Genomic DNA, 16,634 nt, shown 5'->3' on the forward strand with positions numbered 1-16,634 from the left:
GCCTGGGGCGGCAAGCCACGGGGGGCGCTCTGCCGGTCGCCGTGAAGGCGGCAGGCAGGTTGCCTTCGGCGGCATGCCTGCAGAGGGTCCGCTGGTCCTGCGGCTTCGACGGACCTCCCGCAGGCGTGCCACCAAATCTGCGGGACCGGGGACCTCCCGCAGGCAAGCCACCGAAGGCAGCCTGCCTGCCGTGCTTGGGGCGGCAAAATACCTAGAGCCGCCCCTGACCACACACAGGGGTCGTGTGGATTACACAAGGTTTGCAGGACTTGGGCTTCCCTCTTTGCTAATGAAATACACACCTTAGACTCTCAGCTGTTTGGGGCAAGAAAGATGACTAGCTCACCAACTATACAATTGATCAATAATAGCAGCAGCTAAGGAGCTGGGAGTGAGGCAATGCATAGTACTGTGTAAGATCAGTCCCTAGAGCAGTGCTGATGCAGTAGAATTTTCAAAAATCCGCTGCTTCCAGGAAGGGCTTAATCATGGCTTTGCCATGAGCCCAAAATAAGAAGCAACATGATGTTGTGCTGCCCCAGGAGGACTCTGAAATACAGGCTCCATCCTGGTCCCTCACTGCTCCAGGGAGGAAGTGAACTGCCCAGATCTATACCTGCCATAAGTATATGTTTCCTGCCACACTGGCCAGTGCATTTAGGGGCCGGGGGGTGAAGGCAGGGGTCAGCCCAGTCCCCACCTCCTCCCATTCACCCACACAAAGTTGGGAATGTAGCAGCTTTGCAGATGGGGCATAAAGGGATGCCTATAATGTGGCCCAGGACTATTAGCTTTTATACAAGTGATGGAGCTGCTGGGCGCTCAGCACCTTTGATAAAAATCAGGCCATGTATTTAAGTAGCAGGAGGATTTTTATATATCTTGGCCTAGCATTTTTAAATGCTTCTCACTGTTAGGACTAGGGTTGCCAGGTGTCTGTTTTTTTTTTTTTCCCACCAGAATGCCTGGTCAAAAAGAGACCCTGGTGGCTCTGGTTGGCACCGCCAACCAGGCCATTAAAAGTCTGGTCGGCGGCACAGTGGGAGCCCGGGGCTAAGGCAGGCTCCCTGCCTGCCCAGCTCCACGCAGCTCCCGGAAGAGGCCTCTAGTTCCCTGCAGCCGCTAGGCCAGTGATTCTCAAACTTTTGCATTGGTGACCCCTTTCACACAGCAAGCCTCTGAGTGTGAGCCCCTTATAAATTAAAAACATCTTTTTTATATTTAACTCTATTATAAAAGCTGGAGGAGAAGCAGGGTTTGGGGGTGGAGGCTCGCAACCCCCACCCCATGTAATAACCTCGTGACCCCCGAGGGCTCATGACCTTCAGTTTGAGAGCCCCTGCCCTATGTGCATGGGTGGCCAGGGAGGCTCCACGCGCTGCCCCCACCCCAAGTGCCAGCTCTGCAGCTCCCATTGGAACCGCGACCAATGAGAGCTGCGGGGGTGGCACCTGTGGTTGCAAGGGCAGCACGAGGAGCCTCCCTGGCTGCCCATGTGTCTAGGGGCTGCAGAGACCTGGCAGCTGCTTCCTGGGAGCCGCAGTAAGCACCTCCGGGATCCCGCACCCTGAACCCCCTCCCACACTCCAACCCCCTGCCCCAGCCCAGAGTCCCCGCCCACATCCCAAACCCCTCATCCCTGGCCCCATCCCAGAGCCCACAACCCCAGCTGGAGCCGGCACCCCCTCCCTTCCTCCAAACCCCCTCGGCACCAATTCGGAGTCCCCTCCCACATCCAAACTTCCTCCCTGAGCCCACACCCCCCAACACCCTGCCCCAGCCCAGAGCCCCCTCCTGCACCCCAAACCCCTCATCCCTGGCCCCACCCCAGAGTCCACACCCCCAGCCACAGCCCGCACCCCCTCCTGCACTCTGAACCCCTCGGCCCCAGCCCAGACCTCCTTCCTGCACCTCAAACCTCTCATCTGCAGCCCCACCCCAGAGCCTATACCCCCAGCCAGTGTCCTCACCCCCCCTGCACCCCAAGCCCCAGCTAGGAGCCCTCTCCCATACCCCAAACCCCTCATCCCCCGCCCCACCCCAGAGCCTGCACCCCCATCCAGAGCCCTCACCCCCTTCTGCCCTAGCCTGGTGAGAGTGAGTGAGGGTGAGGGAGAGCGGGCAACAGAGGGAGGGGGAATGGAGCAAGCAGGAGTGGGGCCTCAGAGAGAGGGCAGAAGCGAGGCAGGAGTGTGTGGTTTTCTGCCATTAGAAATTTGGCAACCCTAGTTAGGACTTGATCCTGCACTTATTTGAAACCAGTGGGGCTTCTGCCCCTCAATTAAGGGATACAGGATTGGGTCCCGAGTTTGTTTATACTTTCAACTTCTGCTCTATTTGGAGGGGGGAGAAGCAGACTGATTCACAGGTCAACATGGGCCCTATTACCTTCTCCATCTGTCTCTAACAAGTTAGCTCTTACTTACTACTACCACAAATATTTCTTCTTATTTAAAAAGTTGCTACGGTGCAGTAATGTAGCTATACGCAAAAGGCTAGAGTCAGATAGGTACAACTCAGGGTGAGTAAGTGTTACCCCTCAGCTGGTCCCCTTGATTTTAGTCAGAGAGAATCTGGCTGAAAACCAAAAAAACCAACCAACCAACCAAACTGCAGACTAAAGTATCAACACATCCTCCAGCTGACTTAGTAACAACAGTTACTGTACTTGAGAAAGCACCTGCTACAGTCAGACAGATGGAACTCCTAAGGGGTGTCAACTTTCCTTCTAAAGCTAGCTGGAGTCGCCTCTGTTCATCATTTTGGCAAGTGAGCAGGAAAATGATGAATAAACTCGACACACTTACTAAAATATTTGAGGTGGGGCAGGGAGGCAAAAGTACAAACTTGGATGTATTGTCACAGCAACCTGAAACCCTTAGAACAGACTGAATACAACCAAGAGAAGGGAAACACATTAGCATCTTTGGGGCTCTGACAGTTATGCAGATAGGGCAATGCTGACAGCACCTCACGGTAAAGAGAAAAACCACACACCAGTGCTTCTACTGTTTTGATTCGCACACACAGATCTAACAGCTCCCAAACTGCAGTCCCAGTCCTGCAAGGAGAAGCACACAGGCAGACCCCTATACCTATGCTGAGCCCCCTTGAAATCAATGAGGTGCATGGTCCAGCTGCATGGCTCCCTCTCAGTGATCAAGTTCTGTGTTTGTAGGGGTCTGGATGAGCAGTGGGTCTTCTCGAGAAGGGAGAAAGAAAGTCAAAGAGAAAAAGGGACTGACAGGTAAGTGCAATATGGAATAAAACTACCAAGGGAAGTGGTGGATTCTCCATCTCCTGAAATCTTCAAATCAAGGCTGGATTCCTTTCGGAAAAATATACTTTCCTCAAACATAAGCTACTGGGTTCAATACAGGGGTAACTGGGTGAAGTTTAGTGGCTTTTGATATACTGTAGATCAGTCTAGACTCTAGATCAGTGGTGGGAAACCTGTGGCCCACACGCAGCCCATCAGGGTAATCCGCTGGGGAGTTGTGAGATCACCAGTCTCAGCCAATGGGAGCTGCAGGACGCGGCACAGGCTAACTGCAGCCACTGGGACTTGTGGGCGGCCATGCCGGTGGATGGTCAATGTAAACAAACTGTCTCACAGCCCGCCAGCTGATTACTCTGACAGGCCACGTGCAGCCTGTGGGCCGTAGGCTGCCCACAACTGATCTAGATGATCTAATGGCCCATTCTGGCCTTAAACTCTATTAAAAGTGATATGTTTAATCAACTGTATCAAATACTCCCTGGAAATGAATGATTCCCAAGAAAAGTATTGTGATGTTGTCGTGACAGGCCTCACCCTCCAAAGAATCCCCTTGTGGTCAAATCCCATTATTATAGCTGTTCCACCTCACTCTTCTCATTGGAGTTTCTCTGGTGTAATGACAAAGTCTACAGCCAGGTTACATTGAAATCTTGAGTATGGACTTTGGGTACCCCTGAAGGGGCAAAACACAGAAGACCACCAGTTCTTCTGTCCTTCCTGGGCTCAATCCTTGATAGTCTCTTAGCCCCCTTCCTGGGCTCTGCAGAGTTTCCCCCTCCCCCCCTCCACTCTTATACATTGAAAAACATAATCCCAACTATACATATAAAATGATGGGGTCTACATTAGCTGTTACCACTCAAGAAAGAGATCTTGGAGTCATTCTGGATAGTTCTCTGAAAACATCCACTCAATGTGCAGCAACAGTCAAAAAAGTGAACAGAATGTTGGAAATTATTAAGAAAGAGATAGATAATAGGACAGAAAATATCATATTGCCTCTATATAAATCCATGGTACACCCACATCTTGAATACTGCTTGCAGATATGGTCGCCCTATCTCAAAAAAAATACATTGGAATTGGAAAAGGTTTAGAAAGGGCAACAAAAATGATTAGAGGTATGAAACAGCTTCCATATGAGGAGAAATTAATAAGATTGGTACATTTCAGCTTGAAAAAGAGATGACCAAGGGGGGATATGATAGATGTCTATAAAATCATGACTGGTATAGAGAAAGTAAATAAGGAAGTGTTATTTACTCCTTCTCATAACACAAGAACTAGGGGTCACCAAATGAAATTAATAGGCAGCAGGTTTAAAACAACAAAAGGAAGTATTTTTTCACACAATGCACAGTCAACCTGTGGAACTCCTTGCCAGAGGATGTTGTGAAGGTAAAGACTATAACAAGGTTCAAAAAAGAACTAGATAAATTCATGGAGGATAAATCCATCAATGGCTATTAGCCAAGATGGGCAGGGATGGTGCCCCTAGCCTCTGTTTGTCAGAAGCTGAGAAGGGGCAACAGGGGATGGATCATTTGATCATTACCTGTTCTGTTCATTCCCTTTGGGGCATCTGGCATTGGCCACTGTCAAAAGACAGGATGCTGGTCTAGATGGATCTTTGGCCCGACTCAGTATGGTTGTTCTTATGTAGATCACTGCCTCTCAGGACATGTCTTCCTGACAGCCCAGCTCTTCCCAAGTCATAGGCTCTAGGATTCTTTTCTGGAATTCTTCTTCTCCCAGGCATACTTTAGGAGTCTCCTTCACCTCTGCTACCTTCTCCCTTCAGGGCTAGTTCCTTCCTACTGACTAGCTGTGGTTCCTTTCCCCACACAGAAGAAACTCCAAACTACCTTCTCCTTGGGTCTCCTCCCCTCAAAGGAGGTTTCCCAGCCTTTTAAGGAAAACATAATCAGTGGGATTCTAGTACAGGTATGGAAGGTTATGTGCTGTTTACAATAATGAGGTGAAATGTAATGAGATAACTAGCACTGCAATGGACAATACAAGAGTCTGTTGGCAACAAATAAATGGGAGGATAATCAATAGTGCATCTGAGACTATAACTCCTTTCCCAGCTGGACCTGACAGCTGAATTATCTCTAGGTCCCACTAGGTGGGTTAACTGTATTCTTAGGCTCCTGTTAACCCTTTCTCTGCCTGTGTGGGGTTTATGCACCCTGACAATTATCAGTAAACTGTTTGTTAGTATTATCCCTTTTTGACCTTAGCAGCTAGTCAAAGTTTGGGGCCTTATAGGTTGTTCCTGTTAGTATTTTATGTGATACAATTTTGTTTATTTACAAGGAACGTACAAAGTCCTACTTCTCCAAAGAAAGAATGATCCAAGAACAAAAGGAGCAGTTTCTTAACTTACTGCCTAAGCCTCTTTAGCTAGCACCAGACAGCAGAATTCTCTCTAGCTTTCCCCAGGGTGGTGATACCCCATACTCTCAGACTGCTGCTTGGCTGTCTGGCTTTTTGCCTCTGGCTTGTATTTCCCCTTCCCTCACACATACACCTTACTCAAAGCAATACTCTGCAAAAGCCTTCTGCCCACTCAGTCCAAAACTCCTGTGCAGCTTCACAACCCCTTTTATCTTAGCTAGGGGCTTGTGATTAACCTGTCCTGCCAGTTATGTTCATTTAAGGGTAAGTTCACACTCATTCTCAAAGAGGTTTGATAGTCATGCAGCCATCAGTACTTCTCAGGCATCATGTTATTATTCAATTTAATAATTATTAGAGCTAGTTAAAAACTTTTTAATGAAAACAATGCCAATGAAAAATGGCTTTTTTAGCTAAATAAAAATTTGTGGGAGGATTTTTTTCTGTTAAAATTTCTGAGTTCTCAAAAAATTAAATTATTTTGTTTCCTCCTTTCTCAGAGGCAACAATCAAAAAAGGAAAGAGGTACATGAAAGGAAAGAGAAAGAAGGGGAAAAATCCCCCCCAAATTTCAGATTTTAGTTAAAAACGGGGGGGAGAAGGGGAACAGCAAAAATTTGTTAAATAAGTGTTTTGCATGATTTTTTATAAATTAACTGTGTTTCAACCAGATCTATTAATTATTATTCCTATATTTACTTGTACAGCACCTGCTGAATTTTGGCAGCTGTCTGTTCCTATTAAAACTATGGGAGAGAGTATAATTTTATGTTTAATGTTAATAGGGCATGGTGTGAGTCCTCAGTTTGTTCAGTTTGAGGCCAGATCTTCAGCTGATATAAATCAGCCAAGCTTCATCAATGTAGATAGGCCAATTTTCACACAGCTGAGTATTTGCCCCAATGTTATATATAAAAAAGTATTAACAGTAAATTTCCTTTATTTAAACTTTATACAGAAATTTGGGGCTTGATTTCCCCCCCCCAAACACAACACCCCCCCCCCCCCCGCAAAAAAAAAAAAAAAAGAACAGTGAACATGGCAAAATTTCAATTACCTCAGTGTTGTGGTTAGGACATTGAATAAATTGCAGCTCAGCATGATCAAGGGAACTTGCAGTGTAATTAATAGACACAGAGGAAATGGCCTGTTTTGGATCAGAGGGACTTGCAGATAACAGAGATTCAGATAAATGAGGTTGAACAGTATTGCTTCTAAATAAAGCAAACAGCATTTTTAATACAATATCATAAGAACATAAGAAGGGCTGTACTGGGTCAGACCAAAGGTCCATCTAGCCCAGTATCCTGTCTTTTGACAGTGGCCAATGCCAGGTGCCCCAGAGGGAATGAACAGAACAGGTAATGATCAAGTGATCCATCCCCTGTCCTCTATTCCTAACTTCTAGCAAACAGAGGCTAGGGACACCGTCCCCACGCATGGTTTTGTTAATTGTATTTTGCTGGTTGTATAGAAACAGGACATGTGGGTATCAGAGCATCAGATTTTCAGAAGTGCACAGCTCCAATTGTGTCACTCTCAGCCAGATTTCCAGAGATCTCAGCACCCAATGTGCTGAGTTGTTTTGAAAATCTGGCCCCACTGGGGGCTGTGGACTTCCTTTACAATTTCTGGCTATATCATCCAACAGGGAAGTAAATGCCCATATCCTACAACTGGATCCACACTGGTGGGTTTTTGATCAGGCCAGCTGCAGTAAGGGGACCTTTGTCAGAAGACTACTCTACATGCCTTTTTCAGGAGAAGTAATTCATCAACTGCATAAATCATTTACCTGTTTCCCAATCTTCCCCGCCCCGTCACTTATTTATCACAATCATGAACAGAAAACATTTACTACTGTCCCTGAACAATCACACTGCATTAAACATGTTAAAAGTAAGATATTCATAAAGACATTTGTTCACTGGGAAAAAAAAAAAAAGGTGCATCTCTAATATGTAAGTAATCCTTACTCCCTGGAGTTGGAGGATCCAGCCCATAATGGGTTATAAAGGGTGTACTTTAAACAAATGAACCAGGATAAAAAAAAATAAAAACTATGGCTTGTGGGTGATAAAAATTGCTGAAACACAAAGGGCCTGTTCCAGAGCTCATTGAAGTCAATGGGAGACTTTCCACCGACTTTGGGAAGGCCTTAATGATCTAATACATAGGTATATGAATTATTATCACTTATATTCAACAATTAGGAAAGCATGTAAAAAATCATTTAACACACTATAATTTCAAATGCAGGACACTTTTTCAAGATTTTAGTTATCATAAAGGACATTTTATCTGAGTGCCTAGGACATCATTCCCCCAAGAGAAGCTAAACATTTCCACATCAGTATATTTTTATCTACAATTGAATTAGTTCCGCCCCCCCACCACACACACACACACACACACACACAGAAGTTGGCAATTTGCAACAATGCATTTCAAATGGAAGCTTTGTGGCTGTACAAATTGAGAATTCCACTGTCAAAATCAAGAGAGTAAGCAAACAAAACAGAGAAATTTTAAAACACACAGACACACACACACCTGAGCCCTATGATTGGCTACTAGTTAACCAACGTGGTTCTATACACACACCCATGTTCCACATGGCAGTTTGTTAATCCAAGATGATAGCCATAGGTAAGAATAAAAACAGAGAAACAACTTTAGAACACTCCAGGAAGTGAAATACAACACATTCTAAAGTGTAAAATACAACAGTGAAGACCTAAGACTGAAAGGAATATTCGCAGCCATTGATATTTGCATGCTAACGATCACAGAAGAATGGGAGATTGATTACATATAAGAAAAAAAATCACAGTCACTTTCAGCAATAAACACAGCAACAACATCTTGGACTTTAGAAAACATGCTGACTGATCTAAGAGCCACCTAAACTATATTACTGTGGCATCACACAACCCCCCTCAAAAAGAATATGGTACTTATGTCTTACCTCTTAAATGTAGGTGTTTTGCAAACAGTGATTTACTGTATCAGAGGAGTTTAAAGTTCTGTTCTGCCCAGTTTTCTATCTGCTCTCTGAAAAGCTGTCCTCCTAAGAGTTTCTTCAGTCTTTTTTAATATAGTGGAAGTTGCATGTCAGTTTGAGTCAGTCACACATCAGGTGCACAACAGGAAGTAGACTTGTGTGGTTGCAGAAACACTAGGGACCTCGTCTTGCTAAGTGCTGAGTGCATTCCATTCCCACTGAGCCAGACAGGAAAGGGTCCTCTGTGCCTTGAAAGAGGTGCTCAGCATGATGCAGGATTGGCCTCTAGCCCAATGCAGAGAATTTGAGTACTGATCACACCAAAAATTAGGTGTTTGACTCATTTTGACAGCACTGTGACAAAGAGATACAGGCAAGGGAGCTACTTTACTAGATTAAAAAAAAACTTTTCCAACTCTTTCATTTAGAAAACTTTATTGTTTCAGTATTACAGTAATGAGCTAAAAATAAACCCGTCATGGATTCTTTAGGCATTTAACACACATGGATCAAATCTGGGCTGCTTCTGGGGACACTGCTCCAACAAAAAGGTAATGTTTCTGGAATCAAGGTCACTTGCATGTTAAGCATCAAGCCTTAACTGCAAGGGGTTGTTAAGAGAGCATGACCAGTAGGAGGTCTAGCCATTTTCATGTTGCAAGTTCCACACAATCTCTGTTCTGCTGATGCTGGAAGGCTGCTCCCCGCACAGCAGTAAATCCAATTCATATTTTAGCAAGAAAAGGGCAGAAAGGAATGAAAAGGCAGTGGTGGCACAGCACATTTTCATACCGCCTGGCACAAAAGAAGGGGTTTGTGCTATGCTGAGGATCAGCCAGTTTCTCTGGGAAGGAGGGATGACGATCTGCTGCAAATGAATAGACTAAAAAAATGTGACCTTATATGGTTTCATCTTTGGAACACCCTCTGCATATCAGATCGTCTGAATTCAGTGAAGCTGTTTTCATGATCAGGAAGAATAAAATGTAACTAGCTTGTACCAATGAAAAACATGGACTAGCAGAGGATTTTTCCCCTCCATGTCCTTCCCCTCTTCTCTTGAGGTAGTATAGATTAGCAAAATATATATGGGTCTAGGAGTTGGGAACTACTGGGTTCTTTTCCCAGCTCTGCCATTGACTGATTCAGTGGCCTTGTGCAAGTAACTTAACATCTCCAGATGGGGAGTATACTTAACCAATTGCATAAAACTATTGAAAAGTATAATTAGCTAATGCTTGTTAAGTGCTTTGATGGAGCACTAAGCAGTCACTCCTCCATCTACCCCATTTTATTCCACTACCCATGCCCTGCAAATAGCACATTTCACTGAAGAGTGGTAGGATCATGACATGAGGAGTAAATATGTGCTTCCTCGGGAGTAGAAGGAGGGGAAGGGGGGATCCAATCATCTACAGAGACAAACTAGAAGAAGTATCAGAATATAAAATAAAATCTTATGATTTTTTTTAATCTGAAAAAGAAATCCTTTAAAATAAATGAAGACAGAGGGGAAAAAACCACAAAGAGTATTGGTGATTAACAATACAAAAAAAGGAGAAAATAAAATACTGCCAGGAAACAAAATATAACGGGCCAGCTCCTCAGCTCATGTAGCCTTTCATAGATTTTGTCTATAGTTTACACTGCTGAGGAACTGACCTGAACAGTGATATGAATGACTGAAAAACAACAACAAAATTAAAAAGCTAAAGTTCCCAATCAACAACAGAACAAATGCGGAATAAAACCATGTTTTGGAAAATCATTCCCCTCGTTACTTACCTTACAGGACCCGATACAGTTTATGACATTGCTAGCTCCTAATTATTATAAGCAGCACCAGTTATGGATGGTCTTAAGACTTTAGTAAACCAGCAGAAACCCTGAGTCTGATTTGACTTGAATGTTATTCCAACAAAATCACCTGGCTGTTTTGCATCCGCTAAAAATGCCCCAGAATACCTCACCCTAAAATGTCTGAAATGGTCAGCTGTTGTGTTGACTCAATCCATAGAGGCTCAGGGAAAATGAGATATATTCTCCTGTCTTTGGCGTGTGTTTCAGGTTTCTCTTTTTTATTATTGCATGCCCAGGATGCAAACGGAAGCCCATTGACACCTTGTAACTGTTCTGACCGACTGACATGGCTGAACACTTCATGCCAGGACATCCCGTAGTGTTATGTTTCTCCAGACGCAAAGAACAAACAGTCTGAATAGGATTTAGGCTCCTATGTCACATTGATGAAATATTTTAAAAAGCAACAAAGGCCAGGGAGGGATGTGGGGTCACATGCCTCCTCACCCCAGATTTCCTGCTTGGCATGCTACATGGACTGAGCATGCTCTGAAACACTGCTGAAGCTGGCTGCCCTCACTCTGTCCCCCCACTATTGGCAGGAGGAGGTTGTCTCAGACGGATTCACAAAGGGAAGAGATAAGCAGCTAAGAATGTGATCCACAAAAGGCCATGTGCTGGCTCGGGGAGCCGCCTAAGCTATTCAAAAAAGCGAACAGAATGTTGGGAATCATTAAGAAGGGGATAGATAATAAGACGGAAAATATCATATTGCCTCTATATAAATCCACGGTGCGCCCATATCTTGAATTCTGCATGCAGGTCTGCATGCTCCATCTCAAAAAAGATATATTAGAATTGGAAAAGGTTCAGAAAAGGGCGACAAAAATGATGAGGGGTATGGAACGGTTTCTGTATGAAGAGAAATTAATAAGATTGCGTCTTTTCAACTTGGAAAAGAGACAACTAACGAGGGATATGATAGAGGTCTATAAAATCATGACTGGTGTGCAGAAAGTAAATACGTGTTATTTACTCCTTCTCATAACACAAGACCTAGGGGTCACCAAATGAAATGAATAGGCAGCAGGTTTAAAACAAACAAAAGGAAGTATTTATTCCCACCGTGCACAGTCAACCTGTGGAACTCTTTGGCAGAGGATGTTGTGAAGGCCCTGGTTATGCTGATATGGGACTCCCTCAGTCTCTCCTGTTGAAGCTACTCTACTGTATATTAACTAATTAAACAGAGCGTCAGTGAGAAGGAAAGGAGAGAATGCCTCTGTAGCCTGGTGGCTTGGGGAATCCAACTTGGAAGGTGGGAGACCCAGGGTCCTGTCCCTTTGTATCACGGCCAAGTTCTGGCCAGCCAGCCTAGTGGCTAGAGCCAGGACCAGAAGTCAGGAATCTGAGTCATTTGTTGATCCGGCGTCAGGAACCAGAACTCAGCAGTGGGAACAAGGTTGCTTCAGAAACTGGGTATTGGAGCCAAGAGAGAAATGCCAGGTCAGGAACCAGGAGTCAGAAGCAGAGGATGATGCCCAATCAGAAAGTGGGTTTTGGAGCCAGGCAGTAAAGACAAGGTCAGGATTAGGAGCACCCCCAGAAAGGGGCTGTAACAGCAGCTAGCTGGGGCTCTGCTTGGTTGCACAAACTTCCTGTGTCCTCCCCAGGGTTAAATAGGATTTACAGTCCAATTGGGAATGTCCTGTCAATCAGGAACCCCATGGGTAGCACATCCTGTGAGGTGTGTGGGCCCCTAGGACTTATGACTTGCTGAGGGTTTCTGATGCTAAACCTGTTTGGTGTTGGCATGGAGGTGGTTGTTGCCTCGCCACAAATTTATGTGGGGGGTGGCACACTGAAGTTTTGCCTAGGGAAAGAGATTGGCTGGAGCAACCTCTCCCTTCGTCTGCTATTAGCAGATTTCTGTTCCCCATGTAGGTACCTATAGACTGATCAGCCCTTAACATTCTCTTTGATGCGCTAAATAGTTTACACGCCTTGAGTTTTTCATTATGACAGTGCTTGAGCACTAAAAAAATAAATGCTGGAGCTCATTGTGGAATTTCACTCCATATTATTTTTGAAAATATGCTTATGATATTAATGACATAACTGAGCTATACTTTATGCAAGATGGCTCATGTAAGATATCATTAGAAAGGTTATGATTTACTGAATGTGATTATCCAATTTGTATGCCTGTATCATTTCTATATCTGAAGTTAGGAATTTTAACTATGTATCTGTAACCAAATGTGTTACTTTGGGTGTCACCCCCAACCAACCTTTCAGGTACAACAATGGAAAAGCCAGACAGGGCTAATGGGCCATTAGCAGAGACAATGCAGTGTGAAAGAGCTTAGCCTTCCAATGGTTGCTACAGCCCTGCAAAGACATGGGTCTGAGTCACCCGGTACTGGATCCATCCCTTGGAATGCCAATGTTCTTCCACTTGGAGACAAAGGGTTCCCGCCCTACATAAGAGCTATATAATGCAGGGGAGTGACATCATCAAGATTCTCCTCTGCCTCCCCACCCAAAGAGACACTGAAAAACACCTGGAAGCAAGAACTGAACTGAGGGGAGAAGGGTTGAACCCAGGCTTTGAGGGTGTCCAGTCTGTGGATGGAAATACCTGAAATCTCCAACTGCAGGCCAGTGCAGCTGCCTTTCAAGACTTTTCTGTAATCTATGTGTGACAATATTTAGGATGAGAAATTACATTTTGTGACCTGTTTCTTAAGTATATTGTGCTTAGTTTGCATATTTTATTTTATTTGCTCAGTAATCTGCTTTGTTCTGTCTGATATCTCTTATTTTCACTTAAAATTCACCTTCTGTAGTTAATAAACTTATTTCTTGTTTATAATATAACCCCAGCTGCACAATTCACAATTAGGGGGTAAGGTTGGGGAAGATAAAAGGCTATGCATACCTTCTGCCACATTGAGGGAGGAGGCAGATTTCTTAACATATCTTTGAGTCTGCACCCCAAGGGAGGGGGACACCTGAGTGCTGGGGCAAGTCCCTTAAGCAGAGCCTTCACAGAACTGATCTTAGTGTCTGTTTCGTTCTGCAGTTTGGTGCGGCTGTGCCTGTGTGTGTGCTGGAGGAGGCTAAATAGAATAGCTTGGCTCAGCAAGACAGGTTAAAAGGTACCCAGGCTGGCATAATAGACAGGCTCAGTGGTATCTCAGCACATCAGGTGGCATCCTAAGGGGGCCAAACCACCACACGCATGATTTCAACAAGAACAACAGTAACCACCACATTCTTCATTGTCTACAAAAATAGATCCCAAATATGATGATATGGGTTTTCTACATGTGCTGCCTCTTCAGGTATCTGTTTCTGCAATTTCATGTCATCCGCTGAGTGATGTCTTGCAACCTACTTCTTCACAAGTGGAGCAGGGTTGAAAGAATGCACTGGAGGTCCAAGCAAGCTAATGGACATGAACATGCAAGCCAAGGTACTCTGAGATTGTTGTGTAAGGGGATGCAGATACTGTTCATTGTGCTGAAGCCTCTTTCTGAATCAGATGACATCACAATAATTTTTTCTACAGCCAAGACTAGAGATTTGAGATCCTCAGGTGCCTCTTTGCCTTCATTGTCAATATAGGTTTCAGAGTAGCAGCCGTGTTAGTCTGTATCTGCAAAAAGAACAGGAGTACTTCTGGCACCTTAGAGACTAACAAATTTATTTGAGCATAAGCTTTCGTGGGTTACAGCCCACTTCATCGGATGCATATAATGAAATATATAGTAAGGAGATATATATACACACATACAGAGAACATGAAAAGGTGGGAGCTGCCCTTCCAACTCTAAAAGGCTAATTAATTTAGATGAGCAATTAGTCAATGTAGTCATGAAATCTTTCCTTAATTGGTTCAAAACTCAGATGTAACATCACATAATTTCTTCAGCTTCCTCTCTCTCTCGTATCAAGTACTCACTGTATCTATTTGGCACTTACTTCAATCTAGGGTGACCAGACAACATATGTGAAAAATCAGGACGGGGTGGGCGGTAAAAGAAGCCTATATAAGAAAAAGACCCAAAAATCAGGACTGTCCCTATAAAATCGGGACATCTGGTCATCCCACTTCAATCTAAGAGCTGTATCTGACAGGATCAACTCATTGAAGTTGGAACCATTCTGTTGCTTATGCCTGCCAAGAAAGACAGAGCAATGTGGGGCAACAGTGGTAAATAAAACAAGATCTAAGGTTGTCAGTTAAGCTTTGGAGAAACTGTTGCTGGTTGATTGCTGACTGTTGACAGACAAACTTTTCAGCAGCAGTACTGACTTGAAAACTCTGTCAGCAGCAGCTTGCTGTTTCTGATATATGTGGCTTTTTATATCAGCTTCTCAATTTATCCAAATAGTTCTACTGATCTCACAATACGCTCGAGCGAAGGTGACATGATCACACTGTAGGTGTTCCGACACTTTAGTTACCTCCATCAAAAATTTCAAATTTAAAACAAACATTTCAGAAGCCAAGGCTTAAGAAATCCCTGCAAAGTCTGTTGGGTCATGACATCTCATGACTGATCTTCAGATGTAAATATGAAATGCACATGAAGCATTGCATATTTTTTTCACATGCCTTTCATCTCAATTCCACAAACTCTTACTGAGAAAAAGCCGTTAACAGGAAAGTTCTCTCTCTCTCTCTCTCTCTCACACACACACAATGACTTGACCAAAATCAAAAGAGGGTTTCTTCCAAGATTGCCTGGAAATAATCTAAAAATATCAATATTTATTTTGTATCCCCTGTGCACTTTTTATCACTCATGAATTGCTCACACATGCTTGGAGATAGGGGATGGTGGCTGGCTGTGTGTCTGATTAAAGAAAGTAGACAGAGTGTGTGTGCGTGTGTGAGTGGGTAGTGGCTAGGTATGTTAATGGTGGTTGTGAATGGATAAGGACATGTTCAGGGATTGTGGTAGGTGGGTTGCACTGGAGATATAATGGTGATGGGAGACTTTGAGACGGGCAAGTGGGCGGGGCAAATATAGTAGGTGTGTGATGCCATGTATAAGAAAGCTGATCATTTGTATCATTGTTGCTACCACTGTTATACAATTGCAACAAATATTGTACAAAGTATGTCATGTAAGGAATCAATGGATGCGTTACAATTGGTTAAGTGTGATTCTCATGTTTATATACATGTATCATCTTTGTATCTGAAGTTATGAATATTGGCTATGTTCTTGTATCTTAAACGTGTTATATTCCTGTGCGACACCCCCTGAGACAGAATTTACATTAGGGCTAGACAGCTATGTGTTGATGGCCTATCAAGGACACACCAATCTCACAATGGGCCATTGAAGAAACTCTTTCTATCCAGATAGCTTTCCTGAGTATGCCTCAGATAGCAAGGAGCCAATGGCCACCACCTATGATTCAGCAAAGCATATCAGGGCGTGGGATATGCTCTTGTGGCCCTGGATTCCATCTTGGGCCAGTAACTTTTCATGTACAAGGGTTGTGGATTTTGTTTGGGACAGTAAATTTCCATGCACATGGCAAAAAATATAGAACCCTCCCGCAGACACCTCCATTTTGCCTCTTTCCAGCTCTAATTCTTTGGACTGTGGATTTACAGCAAAAAAGGAGGGAGGGCCTTTCAATCTTCTGAGAGGCTTTATAAGGCAGCAGTCTATTCCATCACTGCTATGAACCCAATATTAAGACTGCAGTCACTTGTTTGTATATATATATATATATATATGGTCTATTAACCATTTATAACTCTCTTCTTTTATTATTAAACCTTTAGTTAGTTACTAAGGATTGGCTGACAGGGTGATATTTGTGTAAGATCTGAGGTTCATATTGACCTGGGGATGTATGTCCGATCCTTTGGGATTAGAAAAAAACCTGACAGATGGTGAAATGGGTTTTCAATAACCTTTCGCTCTATTAGATAGGGTTGCCAGGCTAGAAGCCAAGGGCTTACTAATTATAGAGTAAACCACCAGTTTTGGGGGGTTGTCTGACATATTTGCCACACTCAGGGCAGACTGCGAGATTCTCACTGTGGCCCATCCCAGGCACCCAGTCACAAGGTATGTGGCTGGAAGAAGGAGCTATTGGGGTGTCTGTAAGGGGCATGCA

At 44.0% G+C, this 16,634-nt stretch overlaps 1 long non-coding RNA gene across 2 annotated transcripts in view; it reads right to left on the minus strand.

Annotated features, from left to right (window-relative positions):
* LOC120386880 overlaps positions 1 to 8,909 on the minus strand; it is a 243,794-nt gene extending 234,885 nt beyond the window's left edge. For both annotated transcript variants that reach the window (XR_005589956.1, XR_005589959.1), the window contains exon 1: positions 8,649 to 8,909. This is a non-coding gene — a long non-coding RNA (uncharacterized LOC120386880). The remainder of the gene's footprint in view (positions 1 to 8,648) is intronic.
* Between the last annotated feature and the right edge of the window lie 7,725 nt (positions 8,910 to 16,634).

This window comes from Mauremys reevesii, linkage group 1 (assembly GCF_016161935.1).
Source record: "Mauremys reevesii isolate NIE-2019 linkage group 1, ASM1616193v1, whole genome shotgun sequence".
NCBI lineage: Eukaryota > Metazoa > Chordata > Testudines > Geoemydidae > Mauremys > Mauremys reevesii.